Consider the following 9,756-nt stretch of genomic DNA (forward strand, 5'->3'; position numbering starts at 1 on the left):
ACATGAAGTCCAACATTCTGTGCAGTTTCCCATACCAATAGACTGCTACCTCTGCAAAAAAAGAGTGGGAGATGTCTTCTCAGATCAAGCTTAGTCGTAATTTCACAACACTCCGTTTCATTTATTTTTAATTTACATTATTGTTCTCATGCTTCTGTTCACTTTAAATTATTTCTTGTCTTTCCATACTTTGATATGTTCTTCTTACTGTTTCTGACAGTGCAGTAGGGAAGCTTGATGGCACAGTGGATAGACTGCTGAACTTAGGATGGGAGTTCAAATACTACTTAAGACACTAGCTGTGTGATTGGGCAAGTGACTCTCAAGTAACTCTCAGCCTCAGTTTCTTCCTTTGTAAAATGAGGGGGTTGAACTCACTAACATCCAAGGTCACTTCTGGCTCTAAATCGATGATTCTAATAATCCATTATGTACCACAGTTTGTTTTAGCCATTTCCTAATTGATAGACATATATACTTTGTTTCCAGATCTTTGCTAATAAAAAAACCCCTACAATCCACCAGTAATCTCCTGTCTTCATCCATATTTTTTAATCCTATCTCCTACTGTGCTCTCCATCAGTAAATATGATGAACTTATATAAGCACCTTTCTTTGAGAGAGACATTTTGCTTTTCCCTTCAATGATAAATTCACACCAAACTTCATTACAAGCAACTGATGCTGGGAACTAAACTGGCCAGTCCTAGAATATATGTATATTCTCCTGAGGAGTGACTTAAAGAGATCACTGAGAATGTAATTTAGGTTTCTTAATACAAAATTTGAGAACCTTTTAATGCTTTGTATGAAGTTAGACATAATAGACTCTCTACCACTTAAAATATCTGAAGCATAAAGCATTTGTAACTCCACCACTCCCCACTTCTCATTAAAGAAAAAAAAATGCTGTGCATGGATTATTTCCACAAACCCTAATCACCATTCCCATTAGAGCCAGGAGGTAGGCTTGTGTGCCCACAGCTGTGACTACATAAACCAGCACAGTATTAGGACATTAGAAATAAAATTTTAAAGGTCTTGTACCATTCAGTATCCTTCACTATTGTAGCTATTATTTAAAACCCACAAATCCTTGCCAAGTAAATAGTGTGTATACTTTTTAGCTATACACCAAACTTTCTGAAGTTCTTGCTTTTATGTCATCACAATGAGCCCTGTATGAAATTTTACCAAGTAATAATTCAATATTATATTTGATCTACATAGATTTAATGTTTCCAAAGCTCAAGTGCATTTCAGTGCTTAATTATTTTTGGAATTCGGATGATGACAATGATTTTGGAATTATACATTCCTATCCCTGAGATCACAGAGTCACAGAAGCCATCCTTTCAACTCAATTTTGGCAAGTTTAACCTGGTTCAAGTAGTGTTTATGCATTTTTCTACCCTGTATTTTCTGGGACTACTCCTGGCTAGCACCTTAGACTTTGGGGGCCTAGATAGTGGTGGACTGGTGCAACAAGCCAGTTTTTCAGGAAAAAGAGATTTTACCCTTGGCCTCTGTTCTCTGAGCCCAGCAGAGGAAGCGCCATGCAGAAACTCAACAAGTCTACTTGCAAGATCCAGGCAAGAGAGATCCTTGACTGTCATGGAAACCCTACTGTTGAAGTTGATCTACACTGAAGAAGGTCTCTTCTGACCTGCTGTGCCTAGTGGTGCTTCTACCAGTATCCATGAAGCCCTGGAGCTCCGAGACAATGATAAGACCAGCTACATGGGGAAAGGTGTCACAAAAGCGGTTGAGCACATCAATAAAACTATTGCCTTGACCCTGGTTAGCAAGAAACTGAATGTTATAGAGCAGGAGATGATCGGCTAATTAATAATAGAGATGTACAGCACTGAGAATAAATCTAAATTTGGTGCAAATGCCATATTGGGAGTGTCTCTGGCTGTTTGTAAGGCTGGAGCTGCTGAGAAAGGTGTCTCCCTGTCCCACCATATTGCTGACCTTGTAGGCAATGATGAAGTCATCCTGCCTGTTCCAGCCTGCAACATTATCAACGGTGGCTCCCATGCTGGTAACAAGTTGGCAATGCAGGAGTTCATGATCTTCCTTGTACAGCAAACTTTAAGGAGGCCATGCATATTGGAGCTGAGGTCTACCACACAACCTGAAGAGTGTGATTAAGCAGAAATATGGACAGGATGCCACCAACATAGGGGATGAGGGTGGCTTTGCTCCTAACATCCTGGAGGATAAGGAAGCTCTGGAACTGCTAAAGAATGCTGTTGGTAAGGCTGGCTATACTGATAAGGTCATAATTGGCATGGATGTTGCTGCCTCAGAATTCTTCCCATCTGGGAAATATACTTGGACTTCAAGTCTCCTGATGATTCCAACAGATACATCTCCCCTTCCGAGTTGGGGGACCTCTACAAGAGCTTCATCAAGGACTATCCAGTGGTGTCTATTGAAGATCCCTTTGACCAGGATGATTGGGAAGCTTGGAAGAATTTCACTGCCACTGCAAGCATGGAAGGGATGATCTCACAGTGACCTATCCCAAGTGCATTGAAAAGGCTGTGAGCAGGAAAGCCTGCAACTGCCTCCTACTCAAAGTGAACCAGATTGGCTCTGGGACAACCTCTCCAAGCATGCAAGCTGGCTGGGTCCAATGGATGGGGAGTAATGGTTTCCGATCGTTCTGGGGAGACTGAAGATACCTTCATTGCAGACCTGGTGGTAGGTCTGTACACTGGGCAGATCAACACTGGTGCCCCCTGCCAATCTGAGCTTCTGGCCAAGTATAACCAGCTTCTCAGAATTGGGGAAGAACTGGGCAGCAAGGCTAAATTTGCTGGAAGGAGCTTCAGAAACCCTCAGGCCAAATAAGTTCTGTGGCCAGGAAGCTTTGGAGCTCACAGGCACCAGTCCACCCTGTAGACATCTGCTTCTGTCCTAAGAATGGGCAGCACCATGTACTAGACCAGTTTTGTTTTGGGGGCAGGGGCCTCAGCTGTTTAACTTCACTCTCCCCTCCACCTTTCTTTGATGTTCTCACTGCTTCGTTAGAACTGTCTTACCAGAAACTACGATGATATCTTGTGAATGAGATAGAATGACCTGTTCTCACCCACAAGCCTGGTGCTGATGTGTGGAGCCATGTACTTGTGATGCAGCCCCGACAAGTCCACAGGCCAGATCCTTGGTGGCTTCTATGTGCAGAATAAAAGTATTCAGCAACCCACTGAAAAAAAAAAAGAAAGAAAATGAGATTTCAAGTCATTAGAGAACGCCTGAGAAAAAGGATAAAGCAAGCTGAAGATTCTCAGATTCTCAAAGATATCTTTGATCTATCATTTCTATGCAGGTATCAATCTCATGTAATGCTTGTTCATCTTGTGTGACTCTTGTCCATATACTCTCATAAGTTCACTAGGGGTTCCATAGTAGGAAGCCTTCATCAATTTCTTTCAACATTTCAGAGGTACCAGTGGAGCATTCTGCCTGTTTACATTTACTTGATTTTCACCATGTGACCCAACCATCTTCTCTTCCTACAACACAATTCCTTGATAAAGTCTTTTACTCCTTCTTTGAAATTCCTATTTGGTTATATTCTGAAACTTGTACTATGTGCCTTTTTCCATCGACCTCTGGAGTAGTCATTTTTATTCTTCAGAAATAGTTGTATTCTGGGGCAGCTAGATGGTGCAGTGGATAGAGCACTGGCCCTGGATTCAGGAGGACCTGAGTTCAAATCCGGCCTCAGACACATAATGCATACTAGCTGTGTGACCCTGGGCAAGTCACTTAACCCCATTGCCTAGCCAAAAGAACCCTCCCCCCAAAAAAAGAAAAAGAAATAGTTGTATTCCATGCTTTGCTGTTGTATATCAATTTCAGTAGAATATTGGTAATCAAAACATGGGCCTTTGCTTTCATGGGAAGCTTGGGATCAGTAAAGGAGCTCTGCAGTTTCCTGAAGGCAATGCAGCCTGCCCCCATCCTCCTGCTCAACTTTGTGTCTGACTCATTGTCCATCTGTACTGTCTGTCCCAAACATACATACTGATGTCTATTGGTTGTCCATCCAGATTCATGTTGAAATCTGGACAATAAACATTCTTCATTTACTTGATCTTTCCTGTGAAGATGGTCAGACCAAATAAACTTCGGGTGATTACAGACCTATTCCAGGAGGCTTTGCAATGTTTGGGGACTTGATGCAGTCAGCGCAATGACCTTCACAAAGCAGACCATCTGGAGGACTTCTACACCCAAGGGAAATCGGTATTATCTTTCCTGTCCTATGTGTGAAACCCAGAAGAGATTAAATGATTCAACTGGGTGAATGAATGATTCATTCTGGTTCAAATAGTAACCCAGTGACAATTAGGACAGCTTTATACTGGGAGGAACTGGCTCTCAAGATTACTGAGCTAGGTTGGTGTCAACAGTTTTTCTGAGATGCACTGCTAAATGTTTGTTCACTGATTCCTAAGAAACAGTACTCTGGCCCAAACAGACCCGTTCCCACCACCCACCGTCAGAATAGGCAATTCTAATTTGGGGAGAGATAAAGCATTTTAGGTCCAAGTCTACCTTACTGGACTATGAGCTAGTCAGGAGTGGGGAACCTGTGGCCTCGAGGCCGAGTTGTTTTCCTCAGCTCCTCAAATGCAGCCTTTTGACTGAATCCAAACTTCACAGAGCGAATCCCCTTAATAAAAGGATTTGTTCAGCTTTATCCAGAAGCATATTTTATGAGATTTCCTCAAGTGCTTTGCTGAAATCCAGACATAAAGTCTCTACAGAGCTTCCTTCTCCATAAAAGGATGTCAAGGCAAGCTTTACCAGTCTTACTACAAGCCCCTATTAACATTTTGATATTATTTAAAGTCACACCTTGGGTCCTAATCAGTTAATTTTGTTAACAGCTAATTGCTTAGCAATATTGGAACACAGCCAAGCTCCTAGAAGGAAGTAAAGGATATTGATTGAGCAGGTAGAAGGCCATTAGGGACAAACTTTGTTAATTTACAGGTTTGCCTAGGTAGGCTCTGGTGTCCACACCTTTAGCTACAAACTCAGCCAAGGGGATTTAGATCCCTAAACCAGAGACTTAGATGGAAAAAATTACAAAATCATTTAATTTTAGAGTTGGTAAAGATATCAGCCAACATCTAGCCCAACTAATAAAAGAAAGGAATCCATACTATAATCTACCTGACTTATGACTGCTCAGCCTCTGCTAGAAGACCTCCAATGAGCTGCAACCCTCCTAATGTACCTAATTGGTTACATTTTTAGACAGCTCTTGTTAGAAAGTTTTTTCTTTCTGAAATCTGCCTTTCTTCAATTTTCTCCCATTCCTCCTGGTTCTGCCCTTGAGAGCTGTAGAAAATGTGGTTGGGAATGTTGCTTTGGCATATCACTCGTTAGTGTGTGAATAAGTCCCCAAAACTCCTTGGGTAGCTGCTGGGTATTGACAGCTGTAGGTTGTCTAACACAGTATGGTGAATGGGAGATGTAATTTGGGGCGGAGACTCAAGGGGAGAAATTGGGCGCTTTTTGGTTAGGCTGTGACCTCTGTAGTGTCCAGGCAGTGGGGAATCAGAGGAGGAACTTGTGTTTTAGGATGGGGTATACTTTTGTGCCTCAAGGGTGTGCCCACACATGGGACACCCAGCCTTGCTAGGCCATTAATAAAAAGGTTTTTTTTCCTGGTTCACCAATAGCTTCATGGAACTTTTGTGGCTTACAAGAGCCAAATAGAAGAATTAGCCAATCCTTCTTCCTCATGGCACTTCTTCAAACACTTGAAGATGTCTATAACGTTTTTACTGTCTTCTTTTCTCCAGTCTCAACATCCTCAGTTCTCATATGACATAAACCCAAGGTCTTTCATGTTCTTGGATAAACTCTCCAATCTATCAGTGCCCAGCAATCTGTGGGACCATAACTGAGCCAAGTGCTCCAGATATAATGTGACCAAGGGCAAAGTGTTGGATACTATCACACCCTTTCCCTGGGAGCCCAAGATCCTATTAGCATCTTCTTTGGCTACTCCAATCACATTGTTGAATTATATTGAATTTTCAGTCCATCAAAACTCCCAGATCTTTGTCAGACAGAAGAGTCTCATCCTGTTAATCAAAAAACATTTAGGGGGCAGCTAGGTGATGCAGTGGATAGAGCTCTGGCCTTGGAGTCTGGAGGACCTAAGTTCAAATCTGGCATCAGACACTTGACAAGCTGTCACTTAACCTCAATAGCCTCACCAAAAAGCAAAACAGAACAAAACAAAACAACCCATTTAGTAAATGCTTTCTATGTGCCAGGCATTGTTCTAAGTACTAGGCAGACAAAGAAAGTAAAAACGTTTACACACTCTACCCTCACGTGAAAATAACTATGTACATATATGATTTAGCTAGCTAGCTAGCTATGGTGTAAATTAAAGGTAATGTCATAAGGAAGGCTTTAGTGGGGGGCCGAGGGAAGTCAAAGACGTATTTTTTAAGCTGATTTTTTAAAAACCCAAGTGTAAGATTTTACATTTATCCTTACTGAATATCCTTCTTACAGATTCAGCCTAATGAATACTCTAGCCTGTCAGTATATTTTCAAACCCTGTCAATTACTAGTCATTCTGCATTTATAACAAATTGTTATACTAAATTACCCAGAAAAAGTAACTTTAGTCTAAAATACAACCAAGCTAAAAGTATTTTTTCTTTCCCTTACTTTCTAGTTCTTGGAAGGAAGGTGAGCTGTTATTATATGACCCCTGGGAATGTGCTTAGCATTTAGGATAATATTAATGGTTAAAATCTCACCATCATGTCTCTAAGAGATCCTATTTAATGTGCCACTCTCAGCCCTACTTCTAGTTGAATCAACTTTCATTACTACCACTGCTGATGAATTATGATTACTTCCCCTTTTCTTCTGAATTAGCTTCTGTAGTGCCTGCCTGTCTTGGTCAGAAACAGAAGTGATGAAATTATGCCCATTTTGAGGAAGTGGGGGAAAGAGGGAGGAGGGAAGGAAGGAAGAAAGAGAAGAAGGAAATAGAGCTTAGAGGTGAGGAATGAAATAACTTGCCTTAGGCCATACAAAGTATCTGTTTTTCTGTGTTCTGTTCAAAGTTGGTGTTGCCCAACATTTATCAGTCCAAGAAAACATGGAAGCTTGTCAGCGCACTGGATCTTTCCTGTTTAGCAGAGCCCTGACAAGGCATGTATGTATGTACCTCAGGCAAGGTTTGACATTTGGCTCCCTGAAGAATTCATGACGAAATGAGATAGATTTGTAGGAAACAAAATGGGCAATTTTGAGTACATAAAATTTAAAAGTTTGTATACGAATAGTCCCAATTTAACTTAAATTAGAGAAGCAGAGAATTGGGGGGGGAAATTCTTTGCAGTAAATCTCTATGATAAAGGTCTCATTTCTAAGGTATTTGGGAACTGATTCAAATTTATAAAAATAAAGGCCATTTCCCAGCTGATAAATAGTCAAATGATATGAATAGGTGGTTTTCAGAGGAAGAAATCCAAGCTATTAATAGACATATAAAAGATGTTCTAAATCACTAGTAGAGAAATGCAGATTACAAGAACTTTGAGATTCCAGCTTATACCCATCAGGTTGGCAAAGTTGACATGCTAGAGGAGCTGTGGGAAAACATGCACTGTTGTTGGAGCTGTGGCTGAACTAGTCTGGCCATTCTGGAAAGCAATTTGGAAATATGCCCCAAAGCTATTAGACCACACATGCCTTTTGGGCCAGCAATACCACTAGTAGATCTATACCCAAAAGAGATAAAAGAAAAAAGGGGGAAAAAGACCATATATGTACTAAAGTATAGTTGCTTTTTTTGTGATAGCAAAGAATTGGAAACTGAGGAGATGCCCATCAATTGGGAACGGTTGAACAAATTAATTATGGTATATAAATGTGATAGAATACTATCCTGTAAGAAATGATGAAGGGGATGGTTTCAGAGAAACCTGGGAAGACTTATATGAACTGATACAAAGTGAAGTGAGCAGAACCAGGAGAACAGTTTATACAATAACGATATTGTAAAGACAAGCAGCTTTGAAAGACTTAGGAACTCCAATCCATACGATGACAAGCCATAGTTCCAGAGGACGAAAGATGAAACAAGCTACCCACCTCCAGTTAAAGATGTGATAGACTTAGGAGTGCAAATTGAGGCATGTTTTTCTGGACATGGCCTATGTAGGAATTTGTTTTGCTTGTTTCTACATGTTTGTAATGGGTTTCATTTTTCTTGCTTTCTCATGGAGGCCCTGAAAATAAAGTTGAATTTTAAAAATATTTTTTAATGTGTCCACAGTATGTGGACTAGGTAACCGGGGTAATATAGACAAAGTACTTTGTAAACAATAAATAAATGGGAACTATTCTTCTTTGTCTCATTCTCATCTTTTTTCAATGGCATTCAGATAGAAACATTCTGGAACAAGTTACTATCCTGCTATTATTCCTTAAATTTAATGTTCTGTGCGTGTAGGGTAAAAATAACAGCTTTTAAAATTACTGTTTGTTATTTACTGGATGCTTTACTATATCTCAAGTAACTTAGTGTGCAGACAAGTAGGGTATGTCATGGAGAGAAACTTTTAGGCATGAAAACCTATTCGTTGTTGCTTCTCCAAGGCAGCTGACCACCTTACCTATCCCTAGACCTGGCATTCAGTCCTTAACCTGTCTTCTCCATCTACAATTCCATTCCCACCAACTCCCCTCTACCTCCCACAGCTGGCCTTTTGAAGTATCCAGTCTCTTGCTTTGTATGATTAGAAGGGTGCCAGAGAGAGCATCCTGACCAAAAAAAAAAAATCTCCCCCAACCAGGTAGCACACTTGAAAAATTCCACTATTAAAGATTCATTCCTCACTGTCCTCTTCTGGCATCCACTAGTGAAACCTAATACCCCTGGGAAGGTTAACACATTAAGCTCTTATCAGATGCTCATACCTTAGTGTGCATTATTTTTATTTTTCTCTGGACCCCTTTCTCCGAAAAAGGGAGCCAGAGAGCAGAGGAAAAACTGCTCATTTTGTCATTTTACTTAGGGCCATACTTACCTATCAGTGTTCCTCTCAATCATGGTTACTGCCACTTTCACTCTCCAAAACCCAAAGACAAAGGGGAGGGGAGGGAAGAAATAAGCATTTATTAAGTGTCTACTGTGTGCCAGGCACTATGCCAATCACTTTAGAAATATCTCATTGAGGAAACCAAGGCTTCACTGCACTACACTGCACACCGTGGATGGAAAGAAATCAATCATTATAGACTTTGTTTGGGGATCAGAGAATTCTGAATAGGAAAGCCACAGTCTCCTTAGTGACGTAATTTGTCCCACATAACTCTATTTTCTTAATTATTTCATTAGTCAACCCAACTAAAAAGAGGTAAACCAAAAATATGTCTATGATATTTTCCATGTATTTTAAAAATGCCTTTAGTTTATACCCATTATAGATTATGCTGGCTCTTGTTCTTAGATACTACTTTTTATATTAAGAAAAGATATATTTATTTCTGTTTCTGGTGGGTTTTTTTAATAACAAGAATGAATATTGTATCATATTAAAAACTTTTCCTATACCTATTGATATATATTTTTTTGTCTTGTCATTAATATGATCTATTATTTTTGTAATTTTCCTTATATTGATTGAAGCAGTCCTACATTCCTGGTTTAAATCCAGTCTATTTTATGTGATATGTTGCTGTAGTCTC

General features: G+C 40.1%; 1 pseudogene; it reads left to right on the forward strand.

Annotated features, from left to right (window-relative positions):
• Nucleotides 1-1,556: 1,556 nt before the first annotated feature.
• On the forward strand, nt 1,557-8,408 carry LOC144457825 (alpha-enolase pseudogene; annotated as a pseudogene).
• The last annotated feature ends 1,348 nt before the right edge of the window (nt 8,409-9,756 follow it).

This window comes from Phascolarctos cinereus, unplaced genomic scaffold (assembly GCF_003287225.1).
Source record: "Phascolarctos cinereus isolate Bilbo 61053 unplaced genomic scaffold, phaCin_HiC Scaffold_5;HRSCAF=322, whole genome shotgun sequence".
NCBI lineage: Eukaryota > Metazoa > Chordata > Mammalia > Diprotodontia > Phascolarctidae > Phascolarctos > Phascolarctos cinereus.